Consider the following 21,714-nt stretch of genomic DNA (forward strand, 5'->3'; position numbering starts at 1 on the left):
TGATCAGTTGGAGCCGCTTAGTTCTCCTGGGTAGACAAGGGACGCGAAGCCGGCTAGAGACACTTAACGAAAATTAGCAAATCCAAAAGCACCCGGCGCCAGCGAGACGACACTGGCCGAGACTGACACTCAATTAACCACCCCCCAAACAGTCGCAGGCAAACACACAGGCTGACCCTGATCAATATCAGCTCAGCAGTGATCTCCCTAAGATGCTAATTCATTTATTAGGACTTGCGGGGCTGCGGGCCCCCCGAAGTACCTAAAAGCGGTTCTGGAGGGTTTGCTGTTGTTGTTGGTACTGGTTTGTTTGTTTTGTTTGTTTGTTTCTAAAGAGAAATTCAGCTTAAAACTCTTATCTGGGGCCATGCTCTTTTACCCCCTCCTCCCAAATTCCTAGATTAAGAAAAGTCAATCGTTTGCAAAATTTCCTTTTAAGATCAGCCAGCGGTTCCCTACCTGATAAAATGTCAAAGGAAAACAGAAAAAAAAAATTTTTTTTAAAGCGCATTTAATACTAAGGTAGTAGATGTAAAGTCAAACTGAAGGTACAGAAGTGATCTTTAAGACTAGGAAAAATATATGTCTGGAAGACTGAAAAATAAGGTGAACCTTGTAATTTAAAGTTGTTGAAAGTCCGCTGAGCTACAGGATGTAGCTAATAAAATTGCCTTTGTAAAATAATGTGTTTATATGCATGGAAAAAAATAGTTTCACAAACGGATGCTCTGATCGTTATTTCACTGGATCAGAACTGCATCTAAAATGGAGATGAGACAAGCAAGGTAGAAGTTTAAGAGGAAATTAAACTGCTCTGGTCACCCCATAAACAGCAGGCACTTCTCAAATGGGGAGGACTGAGCCTGGCAAGAAGTCCGATTAGAACTTCCTGGCAACTAATGCTTTGACAAGTTAACAATTGTAAGGGCTTCACACAGACAATACTTTTTGTGTAATGATGCCCTGATAATTAACTAGAGAGTCAATCATTAGCTGAAAGGAAACTTTCAGAATGGCTTTGTTGAACTATTTTGCAATTGTCCATATAGGCCAGGCTCGGTGTCCCTGATGAAAAAGATTTTGGAAACTAAAGAGGAAGTCAAAGTGTTGTTGGACCCTGGCGAAGATTTATGTGCACAATGTAAGGATGTCTAGAGAAAAGAGAGATAACCAGCCACAGAAGGAAAAGTCCGGAAGATCTCCAAGAAGTAGGAACATGGGGCCCGACTCCCCAAGAATAATGAGGATTGAAAGCGGATCATTACAGGCCCAGAGGAAATTAATTGATTGGGAGGAGGGGTCAGGGGGGGTGTGAGTGGGGAGCAGGGATAGGAAGATGGGACTACAAGTAATTCTTTGTTCCAAGAGTAAAAAAATGTGAAGCCAGGAACAGGCAGACAGCACTGGAAAATAACTGCGCTTCCTGGTGATGCTTGTCTAATGGAAGAAGGGCGGGGAGGTTGTTGGTGAAAGTCCTATTAAAGACACTTTCCAAGGGTCTTCTCAGACCACTTCAGAGAATGTTCCCTGGCTCTTTGGACAGAGATCAATCTCTAGAGATGATAGGAGACATGCACATTCATAGTCCACATGTCTGCAAAAAAAAGGAAGAAAAATGACAGTCTGGCATAGAGTAGATCTTGTGTACCATCCAAGCACTGCATATATATCCCTCGCCCCCGCAGCACTTCTGAGTACCTACTCCGCCACGAAAAGAGAGAGAGGGGTGGGGGAGAGAGAGAAAGAGGGTGGGGGAGAGAATGACAAAGAAGTTCAGAGTAGTGAAATTGTAAGTCAAATTAATTTCCAGTCATCTGAAAGTTAGTGCAGTAACCTGAATGAGTTCCCTTTCCATTTTTTCTTCTATATTTAACCCAAAGTAACTAAACTATGGTACTTGTATTTTCTTTACTCAAAAGGAAAATTATTTTTCTGCACCAAGGATCAAACCCAGGGCCTCACACGTTTATGGCAAATGTTCTACCCCTGTGCTACATCCCCAATCTCTTTGTATTCATTTTAGCTTTCCACAATGTACACGTTTTCCTTTCCAAACTCAGTTCAGGGATGGAGGGATAGCTCCAATGGCTGGGCCCATGTTCTGCATGTGGGAGACCCTGAGTTTGATCCCCGGAATTCATGGTTCCTGAGTACTTTTGGGAGAAAGCTTCCCAAACAAAGAGTAAACCCTAGAGTAACCACGCAATGTGAGCCCCCAAATAAACAAACAGAACAGCTCAGAATACAAATTTGTGAGCCTTTCATTCTTCAGACAATGATGTCAACTCTTTTGTTTTTATTATAGTTTAATGGGCAGAACATTTAAATGGCTAGAAATTAGGTTCAAGAGAAACAAATCTGTACTCTAATGGTTTGGGAGTAGGCATGGACTCCTCAACTAAGTGAAGAAGAGTGTCTCGATCAATGTGGAGAATCAAAATTGGTTTAGGGATAATATGTCAATTACGAGGCCATATTGATAGTTGAGAGAACAGGCAACACTTTTAATTCAATTTAAACTCTTAGGGAAAATTGCTTCTCTACAGAATTTTACTTACATTTTTGTACATAACTCATCTCTTACTCTCCCGCTTACAGGCTAATAAGGAAGGAAATGGTATAATCTAGTGTCCTTTGGAAGTTCACATTAAAAAAGAAACTCAGGAACCAGAGAGATAGTCCAGCAGGTAGGGCGCTTCCCTTGCATACAACCAACCCAGGTTCAATCCCTGGCACTGCATATTGTTCCCCGAGCACCACTAGGAGTAATTTCTGAGTGCAGAGCCAGGAGTACCCCAAGGAGTGGCATTGATCCCCACTTTCCTTTTCTATTTGGCTCCTTAAGGAAATTGTAAACGCTTTAAGATAAAAAAACTATCCCCATCCTCTCTGTCCCCTTTGGTATCTTTCATGGTATAGACCTGGATAAATTTTAGTTTTTAAAGAATTAATGGGAATGAGCAAATTTGAATGGGAAAGGGAGTTGTAGAGATATGGAAGCCCTAGATAAAGAGGAGACTGTATTCCTATCCCATTCCCATTAGCCAGGGCATTATCCAGGGCAAATCAAATTTTTTCAGTGTCCTCTTCCATAAAATGAGGGCAAAGCAGGCTGGAGATGTGGCTCAGTGGTAAAGCTCATACCTTGCACGCTTCAGGCCCTGGGTTTGATCCCTAGCACTTCATAATAAAACAAACATTTAAATGAGGACAAAGATGGTCAGTGGTTGAACTACTTCCAAGACAATAGAAACTGGAAGCCGATCTCACGATTTGTTTACTGTAATTTGCTACCAAAATGTTCAACAATTTTCTCTAGAAACCAAGATTTTAGAAGCCGAAACAACAGTACAGTGGGTTGGGCATTTGCCTTGCATGTGGCTGACCCAGGTTCATTTCCAGGCACCATACGTGGTCCCCTGGGTGCCTGGAGGAGTGATCCCTGATCTCAGAGCCAGGAGTAAGCCCTGAGTGCTCCTGGGTGTGAGAAGGAAGGAAGGAAGGAAGGAAGGAAGGAAGGAAGGAAGGAAGGAAGGAAGGAAGGAAGGAAGGAAGGAAGGAAGGAAGGAAGGAAGGGAGGGAGGGAGGGAGGGAGGGAGGGAGGGAGGGAGGGAGGGAGGGAGGGAGGGAGGGAGGGAGGAAGAAAGGGAAGGAAGGAAGGAAGGAAGGGAGGGAGGGAGGGAAGAAGAGAGGAAGAAAGGGAAGGAAGGAAGGAAGGAAGGAAGGAAGGAAGGAAGGAAGGAAGGAAGGAAGGAAGGAAGGAAGGAAGGAAGGAAGGAAGGAAGGAAGGAAGGGAGGGAGGAAGGAAAGATTTTGGTTAAGTGTATTTTTTAATCATCTGAATATATTCAAGCTAGTCAGGACTTCCTAGTTGGTTTCCAGATTTTCTTCTCCCTGGAGCTGAAGATTTGAGGCACAGATGATAACTAGGCCAATCCAGCCTGGCTAGGATGATGCTATCTCTCTAAATACAGCATGAATTGTGCCAACAAAGGTTAGCTCGCAGGACTGGTGATAGTCCAAGAATCAGCCTAGACAAATTGGTCGGCTAACTCCTCATTAGGCAAGAAATTTAGCTGCTAGTGAAGGCCATAATTCATGTATTCGGTCTTCTGGAAACCCAAGAAGATTCTTCCACACAGTGACAGTATTCCTCTGACCCATCTCCCATTCAGTAGCATTTTCCAAGGAATTCTGAATTCTGAAGCTGCTTATTTGCAGTCACAAGGAAAGTATTACCCATCCAACTCCAGCTTGATTATGGATGTGCTGGACTCTGGAGACCTGCATTGTAGAACCGTTGATCCAAGGATTATGGAAGAGACTCCTGCTTCAACACGCGCTCCCTCCAGCACTCCTCTCCTGCCTCCTTGTAGCAAAAGCTTGTAGGAAGTGGAGGAAGTGAGTGAGTGAGTCTGGTTGGGGCGGGGGTGGGGAGGCACTGACACTCCTTTTCTTTCCAAGTTCTTTAAGGCATCCTGCAGTGTTCCGACGTGTTTTCTGGAAATAAGCGAGTTCAGACCCTGCAGAATGTAGACAACTCAGGAAAAAGAAGTCCTGAGTTTCTATATTTTTGTCAGGGTTAATGTCTGCTGAGACAAGTCTTCTTGTTTCTCTTAAGATGCGAAAGTCTTACAAGAGTAGGAAAATAAAAAGCCAGGGAGAAGGATATTAGATGTGAGTGAATCTTCCATATGAGCATATCCAGGAACTTTTGAGAAAATTAGAACTACTTTTTTATATAGATATATGATACCTATCTATCTCAGATATATTTATTTATTCCATATATAATTTATACCCAAACTATAAAGCACGTGCTAATGCAGGTCCCCCTTAGTTTCCATGGAAAAGAGGAAAAGCAGCCGCAGCCCGAGCGCCCTTTTGCACCCAACGGGGATCAGCGTCGCTCCGAGATGGTCGAAGGCTGGGAGAAGCCCCCAGCTCCATCCCGAGGCTGGGACGGGCGGGCCGAGGTGGACGCATCAGAACCGAGTGCGAGCGAGGCAGAAGAGCGAGACCCCGCGAGGGCTCCCCGGGTGGGGGTGCGGGGAGCCGAGGCGCGAGCGAGGCACCAATTTCGGTAATTGAAAGTAATGGTGCAGAGGCGCCAGGGAGCTCCGCGCCGCTCCCAGGCCCTCGGCCCCGACCCAGGCGCAGCCGAGCTGGCGCTCGGCCCCGCCCCGGCCCCGCCCCGGCCCCGCCCCGGCCCTCCCCGCGCTCGGCTCCGCCCGGCACTTGGCCCCGCCCCGGCCCCGCCCTGCCCTCCCCGCGCTCGGCTCCGCCCGGCACTTGGCCCCGCCCCGCGCCCCGCCCGGACGCTCCCGCCGGCCGGCTGGAGCTGCAGCCCCACCGCCGGCTTGCTCCACCGCCCACCCGCCGGGCTGATTTGGGGCTCCCCTCCGCATCCCTCCTGGGGCCTCAATAGTAGGTCTGACTTCCCGCCCAGGCGAGATTTCTGAAGCACTGGGTCGGTGGAGTTGCTTTTTCCCACAGGCTCCCTCCTGGGACGGAAGCTTGGAAATGTGTGTTCATTGTATATATATATAATATATGTCTGTTAAGGTCAGCACTGTAGCACTGTCGGCCATTGTTCATGATTTGCTCCAGCGGGCACCAGTAACGTCTCCACTGTGAGACTTGTTACTGTTTTCGGCATTTTGAATACCCCACAGGGAGCTTGCCAGGTTCTGCCCTGCGGGTGGGATACTCTCAGTAGCTTGAGGGGCTCTCCGAGAGGGACAGAGGAGCCGAACTCGGGTCGGCCACATGTAGGCAAACGCCCTATTCGCTGTGCTATTGCTCCAGCCCATAATAATAATAATAATAATAATAATAATAATAATAATGGAAGAAAGCAAAAAAAGAGAGAAAGAACAGAGAAAATGAGACTGGAGCAATAAATAGCACAGCAGGTAGGGTGTTTGCCTTGCACTCCTGCGACCCGAGTTCGATTCCTCTGTCCCTCTCAGAGAGCCCAGCAAGCTACTGAGTGTCTCGCCCACACAGCAGAGCCTGGCAAGCTACCTGTAATGTATTCAATATGCCAAAAACAGTAACAAGTTTCACAATGAAGACGTTACTGGTGCCCACTTGAGCAAATCGATGAACAACTGGACAACAGTGCTGACCTTAACAGTGCTACATAATATATATGTCTATATAGTAATATTTTAATGGCAAATGTCTTGCATCATTACAAATCCTGGGGAAATACAGAAAGGAAGAGGCAGGGGCCAGCGGGGATTGCCCCTAAGCCAGGTCCCCAGGCAGCTCAGATACACAGCAAAGGGGCAGCAAGGTGGTCTCCTGCACCCTGGGCCCGGCTTTAGACTCTGCACTCAGGAATCACTTATTGTGGGCTCCCAGGATGCTGCAGATCAAACCCAAGTTGGCCATGTGCAAGGCAAGTGCCCTACCTCCTTGGCTCCCGCCCTGCAAGATGGAAAGACAAAAGGGACTTGAACAGAAGGATGTTGGGAAGGATAACTTCCAGGAGCCCCTGGGTGCATATCCGCGGCCCAGGAATTTTTTTCCTCTATGGCCATTCTTTCTAATCTCGCCCTGCTGTCTTCCTCCTTGGGAGGAGGAGACACTTGAAAGTCCCTTTCAACCCTCAGACACTATCATTACGGCGACTGCTTCTCTGTCATTTCCTTTGCTATTATAGGTGACAGTGCTGTGTAATTTTCAGAAGTAGGAAAGTGCTGGCGCTAGAAGTCTTGTAAGGGCCTAGGTGTCCACTCAGACCCGCTGCGTTGGCCCCAAAGCAAGGTTTGCTAAGGGCAAGGGCGGAGAGGAGCAGGGTTGGAGAAGGGCTAATACCAGGCAGCTGGGTCCATCCTGCCCTGTGGTCCTTCTCACCTCACAGGACAGGGTCAGGGCAGGAGTCAGAGTGAGAAGCATGAAGGAATGGCTGACACACAGGCAGGATGACTGCAGGTAGCAGGACCTTTGTTTTGTCGGTTCTACAGTTTGTTTTTGCTTTCGCTTGGTGCAGTGTCACCAGCACCAGCAATGTTTGGGGCTGCTCCCAATGGTGTTTGGGGGGGCCCTGTAGCTCCCGGCATTGAACCCCAGGTTCCAACATGTAAAGTTTGGGTACCAGCCCAACAAAACCAAGGAGAAAGATCTCAAGGTTCTTGCTTGCTTCTTTTCTTCTGGTTTTTGCTTTGTTTTGTTTTTGTCAAACCTGGTCATACTCAGGGGTTAGTCCTGTCTCTGCACTCAGAAATAACTCCTGGCCATGCCCAGGGGACCATACAGGATGCTGGGGATTAATACCAGGATGACTGCGTGCAAGGCAAATGCCCTACCTGCTGTACTATCACTCCAGACCCATGTTCTTCTGTTCTTTCTCTCTCTCTTTTTTTTTTGCTTTCTTCCTTTTATTGTTGTTGTTGTTGTTATTATTATTGTTATTATTATTATTGGGCTGGAGCGATAGCACAGCCTTTCACACGGCTGACCCGAATTCGATTCCTCCGCCCCTCTCAGAGAGCCCGGCAAGCTACCTAGAGTATCGAGCCCACGCGGCAGAGCCTGGCAAGCTACCCGTGCGTATTTGATATGCCAAAAACAGTAACAATTAGTCTCTCAATGAGAGACGTTACTGGTGCCCGCTCAAACAAATCGATGAGCAACGGATGACAGTGACAGTGATTATTATTATTATTATTATTATTATTATTATTATTTGAGGTGGGGGTTGGGCTGCTCTAGGTCATGCGCAGGGCTTACTCCTGGCTCTGCACTCATGAATTACTCCTGATGGTGCTTGGGGACCATGTGAGATGCCAGGGATCAACCCCAGGTTGGCTGCATCCACGGCAAACACCTTGCCAGCTGCACTATTGCTCCAGCCCTGTTTCGTTGTTTATTTTATACAGGAGCATTCTCGTAATGCTGGACCTCACGATACAGGCCTGATGGTTTCCAGGGCTCAGACGCAGCAGTGCTGGGGAACCAGCAGTGATGTAGAGCAATGGAGCTCAGAGAGGCCTTGCAGTGCTGGGTATCAAACTCAGGGCCTTACTCCATCACTTATACTCTCCCCCCAGCCCCTCAAAAACATTTTAAACCCATCTTTCTCCAATACTGTGTCACATGGCACCAATAGCTTCTGTTTGCCGTCATTCAGGAGACAACTGAACAGATGTAACTTTCCTCTCAACTGTATTTGAATCCATTCTGGGAGATTCTTAACAACCTTCCTCCTCCATCAGCCCTTATCATATCAGGGCAGAAGGGGGGGGATGAGGAAGAAGGGATGAGCTAAAGGCAATTCCCTATTGTTCATTTTCCTGGCTTTTGCAAGCACATTATTTCAACTTCACCCAGCCCCACTTTCTCCTCCTTCTTCTTATCTTTTTTCTGTTTCTCTTCTGTTTTTGGTTGGGGCCACACCTGGTGGTGTTTAGGGCTTACTCCTGGCTCTGCTCTGCACTCAGAAATGATTCCTGATCAGCCTTGGGGCAACTAGATGGGTTGCTGCGAACCAAACCAGGGTCAGCCACGATGAAGACAAGTGCCCTACTTGCTGTATTGTCTTCCCTGCAGCTTCCTTTCTTGCAGAAGCCTCTCTCCTCCCCGCAAATCACTCCCAAATGTCCTGCCTGTCTCATGGGCCTGGAACAAGGCCGCGGCTCTTGTGTTTATTTTTGTTTGGGGGCCGCATTCGGCTGTGCTCAGAGTTTATTCCTGGGATCACAGCGGGCACTGCTTGAGGAACTATATGCAGGAATTGAGCCCATGTCGGACACATGTAAAGCAAGTGCTTTATCCACTGCCCTTTCTCTCCGGTCCTACTCGTGCATTCTTCAAAAGAAGGGGGGGGGGGAAGGTTTATTATTCTGAAATTTTTTTAATGTTGGGCACAGTGGTTTACAAACCATTTACTGGTACACTCTTAAAGTAATTTAAACGAGGGTTCATTCTCCTGAGAAAAGTTAAATTCCCCCACATTAGGGTAACCTATGCCAATACTGGAACTTTCGCATCTGAGGCCGCTTTTATTTTCCAGAGAATGAAATGCCCACAGTCTTGGCAGCTGCAGAATTCCCGTGCCCCTGGCGGGCCCGCGGGCCCGGAGGGAGCGGTCCTCTCGCTTGTCTCTCTCGCCCTCTTGTGGTCGTTCGGAGCAGCGCCCCGCTGGGAAGATCCGTCCTTTGCCCTGTGCTGGACATAGGGGTCTGGAGGGAAATTTCGACTCGTTATTTTAATGACGCGTCTCAGAGTGATGGGTAGTTGACCTCAGCAAGCGGACTGTGAGTCCTGTTCCCAGAATCTCCCTAGGGCTTGAGACTATAATGAACAATTTCCTCTCTGTGCGGAGGACTGGGTGAAGGTGGCAGGTCCAGGCACGCCGTGGCTCCCAACAGCGCCCACTATTCTTGGGAGCACCCTTGCTGGACAGCCTGGGTCACCCGCCTGCAAGCCAGATCCTCTCAGCGACACGGGCATATTCCGGGCCCCCTGGCACACTCCGGGGGTTTCCGTGTTTGGGAATGGAAACATGTGAGCTGAACAGAATCACCAAATCCTGCCCCTAATCCTCAAATTCTAAATGCAGGCATTGTTTCTCCACATCCACGAACCTTTTCAAAAGACTTGGACTTCAAAGAGTAAGAAATCTCGAAACAAAGACCCCTGCCTTTCCTAATCTGCAGAGTGAGCGGCACTCCGCCCCCTCCCCCCATTAATTAAGCGTGGGAGCATGTGTGCCTTGTGGTTTGTCTGGCATGGTTCACGTTCCCTCCATGGAATCTGAACACAGGACTCTGAGGATGGTCGGCCTCAAAGCAGAGAAACTAAGGAGAGAAGTCAACCTCCAGCTGGCTGATGAATCACAGTTTCTCTCTACTGAAAGATATGGGTATCAAGCAATTTTTGAATTAAGTCATGGATGAGCCCATCTGTGGATGATGTTAACCCCCTCCAGGAAATGCCAGGTCAAATGTCCTCTTCATCCCCACCAGGCTGGAGCTGGTGACACCCCACTCTCCCTTCTGGCTGGATTCAAAAGTGAGCAGCTGTAGGTATGGGTTGGCCTTTTTAAATTTTGTTTTGTTTTTTGTTTTTTGGTCACACCTGGTGATGCTCAGAAGTTATTCCTGGCTCTGCTCTCAGGAATTACTCCTGGCAGTGCTCAGACCATATGGCATGCCAGGGATCGAACCCAGGTGGGCCACATGCAAGGCAAACAACCTCCCCTCTTTACTATCACTCTGGCCCCGAGGGCCAGTCCCTTCTTCTGCTTCACCTTGAGAAAAGGAATAAGCACAAAGCTAGTGTTTCAGAGCTAAGATTCTGTTGAAACATTTTGGCAATATTATAAGGTAAAAGAAGGGGAAGAAGAGGTAGTACAGCAGGTAGCAGGCTTGCCTAGCACAGGGCTAGACACAGCTTTAATTCCTGATATCCCAGAGGTCCCTGACCAGGAGTAATTCCTGAAGGGGATGTGGCCCCGAAACCTTAATTATTTCTGTAAAATGACCTCTTGACAAGTGGAGAGATTTGAAGGTAAGGGAGTAAATGCAGCAAAAAGGAGAGAGGAACCATACAAGTTCATACTGTGAACCATACTGCATGGCTGTACTTTCCAAGCTCTCTGAGATCTGATGAAGCTGAATTTCTGGCAACAAGTCTTGGGATGATTCTTGGATTTCAGTTTTCCTTCCTTCCTTCCTTCCTTCCTTCCTTCCTTCCTTCCTTCCTTCCTTCCTTCCTTCCTTCCTTCCTTCCTTCCTTCCTTCCTTCCTTCCTTCCTTCCTTCCTTCCTTCCTTCCTCTTTCTTTCTTTCTTTCTTTCTTTCTTTCTTTCTTTCTTTCTTTCTTTCTTTCTTTCTTTCTTTCTTTCTTTCTTTCTTTCTTTCTTTCTTTCTTTCTTTCTTTCTTTCTTTCTTTCTTTCTGTTTACTTTGTTCTGCCACACCCAGAGTCCTCAGGGCTTCCTCCTAGCTCTGCCCTTCAGGGTCACTCCTGGCAGAGGCTCAGGGGCCCATATGAGGTGCCAGGGAATGAACCTGACCAGCCATGTCCAAAGCTATGACTCCAGCCACAATTTCAGGTTTTGTCACAAAATCTCATTGTTTCAGTAACTCTTAGGGATTAACACTCGAGTTGCTTTGCAGGCCCTTTCCCTTAGACCTTGCCCTTCTCCTGTGGAAAACGCTCAATAGAAATACCCAACCCTGACCCTTCATGCTCACTAGATACATAGGTCGAAACTGCTAGAAATCCTCATCACCACTTGTGACATCAAATCATTTTTCAATACTGCATCCAAGGTATTCTAAGACTCCCTTGAATAAGGCTATCAAGGGCAAAATTCAATACTTAAGTATCAGTTTTGATATTTAAAATCTTTGATTGGGGCCGGAGTGATAGTTGAGTGAGTAGAGCATTTACCTGCAGGCAGCTGACCTAGATTCAACCCCCAGCATCCCATAGGGTCCCCCGAGCACCACCAGTAGTAATTCCTGAACGCAGAGCCAGGAGTAACCCCTGAGCTCACCTGGTTGAAATGAAAAAATAAATAAACAAATGAAATTAAAAATATCTCTGAGCACTTTCTTGGTGCCTTCTTATCTTTAATGCCATTAGTAGCACATACAGGGCTGGGGAGAGAACATAGGGGTTAATCTTGCTTTGAATACAGAATGTTCAATCCCTTACACCACATATGATCCCCCTGAGTTTCATGAAGAGTCACTTCTGAGCACAGAACCAGGAGTAGCCCCTGAGCAGCACAGAATGTCTCCGCCCGCCCCCCGAACACACACACACACACCACATACACACACATGAAAAACAGCAAATCCAGAAACAGAGTGATAGCACAGGGCAGAGTGCTTGCCTTGCACACAGTAGACCTGGGTTTGAACCATGGTACACCTATGGTCCCGTGAGCCCCACCAGGAATGATCCCTGAGCACAGGGCCAGGAGTAAGCCCTGAGCACTGCCAATTGTGTCCCCTCCCTAACAATAACAAGTACAGATTGCTGCAGATGGGTGAGAGATAGTGAAAGATGGGGCCACCTACTATTACTTAGGTCAGGCTCACTCCCCGTCATCCCTCCCAGGAGCACTGCCTGTGAACAGTCTTTCTGCTGAAATTCTAGGGAAGATGGAGGGAACTGGGGCCCTTTTTATTAGAGCAAAGGGATCCAAAAAAGCAATCACTCAACAGCTTAAATATTTCTACTTGAGGACAGATGGATGACCTTGCAATGACCTTACCATGCAGGCCGGATGATGAAGCATCAGGTCAAGCAAGAGACATTGAAAACCCTGTCCTCTGATCCTGAGAGTCCACCCCATAAAAGGTGCTTACAGTCGCCCTGAGATATGCTGACAAGTGGGGACTGGACTGTGGAAGTAGGTACTGACCCATGTGGCCCGGGACCAAGAGAGTTGAGTTTTCTGGCCTTACAGTTAGTTTTTAATTTAGAGAGAGGGTTTTAGGCTACAGCCAGTGGTTTACAGGGCCTACTCCTGGCTCTACTCTCAGGAAGCACTCCTGGCAGTGCTCAGAGATCAAACTGGGTGGGCTGTGTGCAAGGCAAGCATCTCAACCCTGCACTATCTCTTGGGCCCATCACTCATTCCATCAGATGACATCCTTCACACAAAGGGTCTCTTTGGCAGAGTATCCGGAATTTTGCTGTCGGGGCCCAGAACTGACCTTTGCACACACACAAGAAAATGCATAAACATAAGAGAGTTAGGTTATCATAAGGTTTTTATTCTCCTAAAGCAACAAAAGTCACAACCTATGAGTGGAAGCCTGATACCCTCTCTGCTACCCCCGCTGCTGCAGGTTCCTCTCGAATAACATTCTGAGCTCAGCTTGGAATGTCAACTTGAACTTTCACATTTGTGGTATGACCGACTATAACTCAGTTTAAGCATACTTTTTTTTTTAAATTAGATTGAATGTTCCAATTTACTATGCACTTCCTGAAGCCCTTGGGTTAAAACAACATGATCTAATGCAACAAAAACCAGCAAAAAAATATATTCTTCACTTCCAGGAGCTTGAGGCCAGTTGAACTTACCCAAACACATGCTTATACGGCATTAATCAGCCTGAGGACAAAATGACTTTCACTCCTGTCCTCGGGCCCACACATTAAATTAAGAAGACCCTTGGTCTTCAACTGGAAAAACATGTACACAGTTTCAGGGAAAATCTGGCATTCCCAAGAGCTAATCTGTTATTGTAATAGTGAACACCCAAGAAGATAACTTAAGTTCCGCCAGAGATCATAGCAGATTACACCACAGTGTAAGCTCTCCCACCCCAATCACTTGATAATAGTCAACACACCACCAGGAGTAGGGCCAGGGAAAAGCTGGTACTCAACTGAGCCTTTCAAGCAAGGATAGAACCTGGTACATCGTAAGAGAACAGAAAGGGAGACGCATGCCCTCGACAAATGTTAATGTGCCCATGATGGGAATGGATGCCAGCAAATATGAAGACACACAAATAGCTCGGACCACATTTCTTGGGAAGGAAGAGAGACAACAAAAATTAGCTGAGTCATGAACACCAATGGAAGCACACGCTGTGAATAGCGTGTCATGGGGTTGGCCTTTTAAAGGATGATAGGTATGGGCACTGGTGTTTGAGCATTATATAACTGAGACATAAGCCTGAGAACTTTGTAACTTTCCACATGGTGATTCAATAAAATAAATAACTTAAAAAAGAAATAAAGGATGATGGGGAGTCAGAGTGACAGTACACCGGGTAAGGCGCTTGCCTTGCATGCAGCCAAGCCAGGTTCACTGCCCAGCATCCCCTAGGGTTCTCTGAATACTGCCAGGAGTGATCCCTGAGTGCAGAGCCAGGAGTAACCCCTGAGCATTGCCAGGTGTGGTCCCCCAAAACAAAACAAAACAAAATAAAGAATGATCAGGGGCTGGAGAGATAATTTAGGGGCTTGGGTGCTTGGCTTGCAAACAGTTTGATCCCTGGCATCACATATGGTCCCCTGAGTACTGTCAGTAATGATCCTGAGCCCAGAGCAAGAGTAAGTCTTGAGAACAGCAGGTTTAGCCCCTCCCTCCACCAAAACAAGGTAAAAAGAGTGATCAGAGCTCATCAGATGATCAGTGATGAGAGCTCTGATCAAGTAGTGTCTGACTTGTTAGAGTAAGAACAATGAGGTAAAGAGTTCAAACCCAGCATCCCACATACACCCAAGTGTGGCCCCAATGGCTTAGCTGCTCAGGATCCCTGACACCACACAATAAAGTGTATGGTCACAGGCACAAAGAAACTGTGTAAACACCTCAACTGGCCCTCAGAGAGTCCCATAGGCTAAAGCATGTGAGCATCACACCCAGCCCTGGCCCCCCCCCGTGAACCCCACAACTAGTGATGACTGCACCCAGGTGTGTGTGACCTTCAGTCATCAAAGAGCTGACAATAAAGGGAAGAAAGGGAAATCTTGCTTGTTTGATTGGTTTTGGGGGATAGACCAGGTGGTGCTTGTGGCTTCCTCTTGGTTCTGTGCTCCTGGGTCACTCCTGGAAGCTCGGGTGATTGTATGCAGTGCCAATCAGATGTGAACCTGGGTTGGCAGCATGCAAAGCAAATGTATTATCTTTCCTGTCCCAAAAGAGAAACATTTAAAAATAACAACAGGACTGGAGAGACAGTGGAGAGGATGGGGGTGTTGCCTGGCACATGGCCAAACCCGGTTCAGCCCCGAGCACCACAGAAGACTCCTCCAAGTGATACCAGGAGCGATCCCCCAGTGCATCTGAGAGTGATCCAAAAATGAAAATAAACTTACAACAGCAAGAACAATAAAATCGAGTAACCGGGGCCGGAGTGATAGCACAGCGGGTAGGGCGTTTGCCTTGCACGCGGCCGACCTGGGTTCGATCCCCGGCATCCCATATGGTCCCCCAAGCACCGCCAGGAGTGATTCCTGAGTGCAAAGCCAGGAGTAACCCCTGAGCGTCGCTGGGTGTGACCCAAAAAGCAAAAAAAAAAAAAAAAAAAAAAAAAAAATCGAGTAACCCAGGACTGACTCTGGGGTAAAGCGACTATTTTGTAAACCCTGGGAGAAACAGAGAGTGAGTTATACAGCTGCACAGTGGGCAGATACTCTGGGCAGGAGGCAGAGCACAGGCAAAGGTCCTGAGGCGTGTCCATGCAAATAGTGACATATTCTTAACAGGAATACTTCATGTCCAGGAGTGAAAGCACTCTTGAAGGATGAAAAAAAACTCTTACTCCTTTAATGTATGCAGGTGTCAGGTAGAGACAGTGGGTAAGCATATGGAGCATGTCATTCAAATTTTATAGAGAGTGTACAATGGGTAGGGCACTTGCCCTTGCAAGTGGTCAACCCAGGTTCAATCCCTGGCATCCCATATGGTCCTCTGAGCCTGCCAGAAGTGATTCCTGAGTGCAGAGCCAGGAGTAGCCCCTGAGCACCACTGGGTGTGGCGCCAAAACAAAACATAACAAAAATGTAAGCTCTCACTACACTACCATTAAATCAGTCATGATAAGAAATTAGAACCAAGCAAATCCAACATATTTCAAAGTGAAATAATATTCTTTACCTTTCTCCAGAATTTTACTAAGATATGCTTGACAGAAACATTATAATCATAACACCCCAGAACAAGCCAGCGATCAAAAATAAATTACAAGGAAAATTAGAAGAGATACATAACCAAATTATTAGGAAGATACAACATAATTTTTTTATGTTACGTTATAACATGCCCACAGTCATCTGGCATTCCTCCTGCCATAGAGTCAGGGATAGAAGTTGGAGGTCCCACATACATCAGCTCCAGTCTTATGAACAGCCCTATCCTACCATAATTTGTGGGATGAAATCAAAGTAGTGCTTACAGAGAAATATTCAGACCACAGACTTTTCATTTAGAATCTCGATGAGCAGCATAACTCACCCTATTCCATGTTATGAGCACTCATGACTTCCAAATCCTGTCTCAACAAGAAAAATCTAACTGAAGGACTGCAATTTTTTGCAGAGTTCTATGCAAACTCCAAGAAGCCTGAGTTTCAACAATTTCCTTTAACAGGAGGAAAGCCGGGAGCAGAAGGCAGCCCTCCAACACCAAAGGTGGAGGCTGGCTGGGATACAGGTTTCGTGAAAGGCAGTGAGTGGACCCTGCAATATAGTAGGTTTCCACAAAGTCCAAGAACCTTCAAGACTGCCATCCTAAATAAACTCTAAAGGAACCGCAGCTCTGATCAGACTCTGAGAATTGTAAAGACATTTCCCCCAGCTCTGCTCTTGAAACGTCACAGGTCTTTTTGGTTTTAGGTCCAACCCTGATTTAGTTGTTTAGATAAATATACCTTCCCCAGAGCTTTGCTTGAGCAGACCTCATCTGACGTCAATGGAAGAATTGCCAAGAAAGTCTTCACAGCGGAGCCTGCAGTCAGTTTTGGATCCTGTGCCTACGAGTCTCCTATGCCCAATGGGTCCATTAAAATCAACACACCCTCACTTCCTTCCTTTCCATCTCTTCCGGTCAGCTCATAATTCTAAAAGTTACTTCGCAATTCTGGCTATTCTTCTTTTGTCCCATGGCACTCAAGTTTCTCTTTTCTTTTTTCTTTAAGTCTGTATTGAGGTATTGTGATTTACAAGACCTCTGCTGGAAGTTTCTTGGATTTTTGTTTTTAATGTTTTGGGGTCAATCTGTCTCTCAGGGCTGTCTTCTCTGTGCTCAGGGATCACTCTTGGAGGCAGGGCATAAGGGGTGCCTGGGTTCCAACCGGGTCGGCTACCTGGGAGGAAAGCATCCTTCCTACCCGCTATGACTATCTCAGCCCCAGTTTCATACTTTCTGTGGAGTTTCTCACCAGTTGGACGATCCGGCCGAATGCAGCCCAACACTGCCACCTAGTGTCAGAAGCCGGGTGACCCACCTTAGTCTTGCTGACAACTCCAGTTTTCTTCACTGTGAATCCAAGGCCAGGGAAAATAGGGGCTAGGAGGACTGGACAAAGGTTGGATCAAACCACAAGCGTGTGTGGAACGGAATAAGGTAAGATAGACAAGAGACCAGAACTACAATAATAGCTGGACAAGACCTGAGGGTTAAAGGTAGGAAAAGGGATATTCTTGATAACCTTTCAGTATCCACATTGCAAAGCACAAAGCCCAAAAAGCGGGCGGGGGTTGGGGGGGGAAGCAGAGAAGAGAGAGACAGAAACAGAGACACAGACAAAGACAGACAGAGACACATACACAAAGGGACAGACAGACAGAGACAGACACAGAGAGAGACAGAGACAGAGACAGAAGAAAAGCGCCTGCCATAGAGGCAATCGAGGGTTGGGGGGTGGAGGGTGATGGGAGGGAACCTGGGGACACTGGTGCTGGAAAATGTACATTGGTGGAGGGATGGGTGTTGTGATACTGTATGACTGAAATCTAATCATGAACAGCTTTGGAAGGGTCTATCCCACAGTGATTCAATCAAAAAAAGTTAGAAAATTTTTTTTAAAAAAAGAACATGCTCATTCTGAAGCAATTTTTTTCTTTTTGGGTCACACCCAGCGATGCTCAGGGGTTCCTTCTGGTTCATGCACTCAGGAATCACTCCTGGCGGTGCTTGGGAGACATATGGGATACTGGGAATCAAACCTGGGTAGGCCGCGTGCAAGGCAAATGCCCTACCCGCTATGCTACCGCTCCAGCCCCATACTTTGAAGCTTTTGAGGATGCTTGTAAAGAATGATTCCCAAAGCCCCCTTTGACCACGGGAAACCAAATGAGCTGGCTGGCACCGATCTCCCTGTGGATAATTCTCTCTCCTTCAAGCCCCTCCTATAATCAAAACATGCCAGTCGTGGGGGCCTGAGAGATAGAACAGTGGGCTGGATGTTTGCCTTGCACGTGGCTGACCTGAGTTCAATCCCTGGCACCCCAAATGCTTTTCCAAATTCCCGCAGAAGAGATCCCTGAGTGCAGAGGCAGGAGTAAGTCCTGAGAAATCAGATGGGATCCTGAAAGAGTAAAAAACAAAACAATGTGTGCCCATTGTAATAACGCTACCTTTACCGGGCCACTAAACCAGTCCTAGTTTATTAGGTGACAGTGAAATAACCACACCCGATACAGGCCTAAAGAGTCCTATTCTACCGCTGCTGAGATGTGACCCCGGGGGCCATACCCACGTGTGGCCCCTCCGCAGCTGCACGAGCATGAATCCAGACCCAGCTGAACCAAATTCAACATGGGCAGCTACCTGCAGAATGTCTCCAGCCTGAGAACCAAGCCGAGACCCCATGCCCGGCCAGGAGGGGAAAGGTATTTCTCTCTCGCCTGTCCCTTCCCGGGGATGAAGGGCGTGGGGACCGCCATATTATGACGACCACAGATGGGGGGTTTACAAGCTTGCAATGATCCAATATCCGGAAGAAATCTCCCTGGACTTAGTTGTTAAAGTACAGAAATACAAAACCGCGAGGCCACTACTGCTGCGGCCGTGCGACTTCATTTGTCTTCACAACAGGTCTGACTCTAGTGGGGTGCTCCTAACAATAATGGTGAGGGTTGTGTTGAAATATTGAATGTAACCAAAATAAATAGAAAGTAAAGTGAAATTTATCAATTACAAGGGGGGGTGCGGGGGGGGCAGGATGGGAGGCGTACTGTGGTTTTTGTTTTTTTCGGTGGTGGGATATGGGCACTGGTGAAGGGATGGTTGTTTCAGCATTGTATGACTAAGACTTAAGCCTGAAAGCATTGTAATTTTCCACATGGTGATTCAATAAAATAAAATTAGGGGCTGGAGCGATAGCGGGTAGAGCGTTTGCCTTGCACGCGGCCGACCCCGGTTCTAATCCCAGCATCCCATATGGTCCCCTGAGCACCGCCAGGGGTAATTCCTGAGTGAAGAGCCAAGAGTAACCCCTGTGCATCGCCCAGTGTGACCCAAAAACCAAACAAAATAAAAAATAAAAAATAAATAAGTAAATAAATAAATAAAATTAAAAAAAAAAAGAGTCCTATTCTTAGAAGGTATGCCAACGCTGGGATGGCAAATGACTGCAATTGACTTCCCAAGAGTCCAGGACAAAGAAAGGAGGGTGGCAGGAATACTGACCTTGAGAAACAGCAAATCTAGACCGGTTAGCTTCCAGCGTTCCTTGAGCAGTCCTTTCTACATTTTATATGTTGGACATTTTTCAGAAACAACAAAGCCCAAGCAGGGCTGGAGCGATAGTTCAGCAGGTAGGGCATCTGTCTTGCACGACCGACCCGGGCTCGATTCCCGGCATCCCATATAGTACCTTGAGCACCGGCAGGTGTGATTCGTGAGTGTAGAGCCAGGAGTAAACCCTGAGCATCACCGAGTGTGATATATATATACATATAACGTGGCTAGAACGTGGCCAACCCAGGTTTGATTCCTCCGTCTCTCTCGGAAAGCCCAGCAAGCTACCGAGAGTATCCCACCCGCACGGCAGAGCCTGGCAAGCTACCCGTGGCATATTCGATATGCCAAAAACAACAAATCTCACAATGGAGATGTCACTGGTGCCCGCTCGAGCAAATCAATGAACAATGGGATGACAGTGCTACAATGCTAATATATATACATATATGTGTGTGTTTTTGTGATGTTGCAAATTTGTGAAACGTTTACGTTGGCTAAATATTCATATTTATATAATATATGTATATTTGTGAAACATTTACATTGGCTAAATATTTATATATTCATATTTACAATATTGGAACCAAGTCTGAGAGATACACAGTGAGGGAGTGTGGCACACAGCCACCCTGTCCCCCTTTGCACCTTCCCTCCAGGGCAGCTGGGAGATGGGTCTGAAGCTATTCAATTGTGGGGCGAAGAATATTTGGAAATCCCCAAAAAGCAAAAAAAAAAAAAAAAAAAGAAGGGGCTGGAGTGATAGCACAGCGGGTAGGGTTCGATTCCTAGCATCCCATATGGTCCCCTGAGCACCACCAGGAGTAATTCCTGAGTGCAGAGCCAGGAGTAACCCCTGTGCATCGCCAGGTGTGACCGAAAAAGAAAAAAAAAAAAGAATATTTGGAAATCTGTCACAGACTTAAGAGGCTAATCCTGATTTGGCAGAAGGGCCAGAGAGTAAGACGGGGGAGCTTGCTTTGCACGTGGCTGACCCTGGCCCTCAGCACAACGTAGGGCTCCCAGAAGTGCTCAGTGAGCTGAAAGTATGCCCTGAGCACCACCGGGCACACTCCCTCTTGGGCCCCTGAAAGAATCTGGCAGAGCCAGCCTACCACTCGACTATCCTTTTAGTCTTGTCCAACTTCAGCACATAGGGCTTGGGGGCTTTAAAGATTTGCCTGTTTTGTTATCCAAGCCTTTTAGCACCCTTTACTGTGACAATACTAGCAATTCCTGCAGAGGTATGCTGATATTTAACAACACATTTGGGGGAGTCAAGCTTAGTTGTGACAGTTACCCCCATTCTATGGTATGGCCCATTCAAGTTATGGATAGTAGGTCAACCAAACAGAATTGGGAATAATTGTACACAATGCATCTAGGAGGGGCCTTCACGCCTTCAGGCTATGTCAGGGCTGGTGACTTGGCAACTTGTTTAAATCTCAGCTTGGTATTTGTTCCTAAAAATCTCATTGTGAGACGGGGAGGGGGAGGAGGGGGAGCTCTGTCAGCACTATTTCCTAATCAACTACTTTTACACTGCAACGTTTTATTTTACTATTCATGTACATTTCCTGTCACTCTAGTGGGGTGTGAATTGCTTCCAAATTACCAGAATTTTATACCACCATTTTATTAGTCTTTTTTTTTAAAAAAAAAAAAAAACTACATATATTAGGATCACAACGGTGTTGCTATTGCTTTGCTATCATCAGAAAACGTTGCTCAAATGTCCACATTTTGTCTTTGCCTTGTTAAGGGTTCAGAACTTGTGCTTTATTTTGCTTGTTTGGTCTTCATTTCTTTTTCTGTCCTCAGCTTTATAGGAAAGCTTTCATTCTTGGGCCCATTCTAACACAGGCAGAACTAGAAGAGGAGGAACTAGAGTCCCTCTCTCCCTGATTCAGGTACTAGCCAATCAGGACCACGGGGGTGGGGGGTGGGGTCCTCCTCACATGCCACCGGGGCACACCCGGCTGTGCTCCGTGCCTCAGGATCACTCCTTTTGGGGCTCGGAGGACCAAGGTGTGGGAATCAAACCCAGGTTGGCCATATGCAAAGACTTTCTGTACTCTGCCTACCCCCGACCATGTGCATTTCTAAAATTACTTTGTCATGAAGACATTTTTTTTTGCTTTTTGGGTCACACCCAGCGATGTACAGGGGTTACTCCTGGCTCTGCACTCAGGAATTACTCCTGGCGGTGCTCAGGGGACCATATGGGATGCTGGGATTCGAACCCGGGTTGGCCGTGTGCAAGGCAAATGCCCTACCCGTTATGCTATTGCTCCAGCCCGTCATGAAGACATTTTAGGAATGCCAAGACATCAACATGGGAAAAAAATTTTGTTTGGGCATTTGCCTTGCACGTGGTCGAGCTGGGTTCGATTCTTCCATCCCTCTTGGCGAGCCCGGCAAGCTACGGAGGAGTATCCCGCCCACACAGCAGAGCCTGGCAAGCTACTGTGGTATATTCAATGTCAAAAACAGTAAGAAGTCTCGCAATGGAGACGTTAACTGGTGCCCGTTCGAGCAAATC

This window comes from Sorex araneus, chromosome 9 (genome assembly GCF_027595985.1).
Source record: "Sorex araneus isolate mSorAra2 chromosome 9, mSorAra2.pri, whole genome shotgun sequence".
In the NCBI taxonomy this organism is placed as follows: Eukaryota; Metazoa; Chordata; class Mammalia; order Eulipotyphla; family Soricidae; genus Sorex; species Sorex araneus.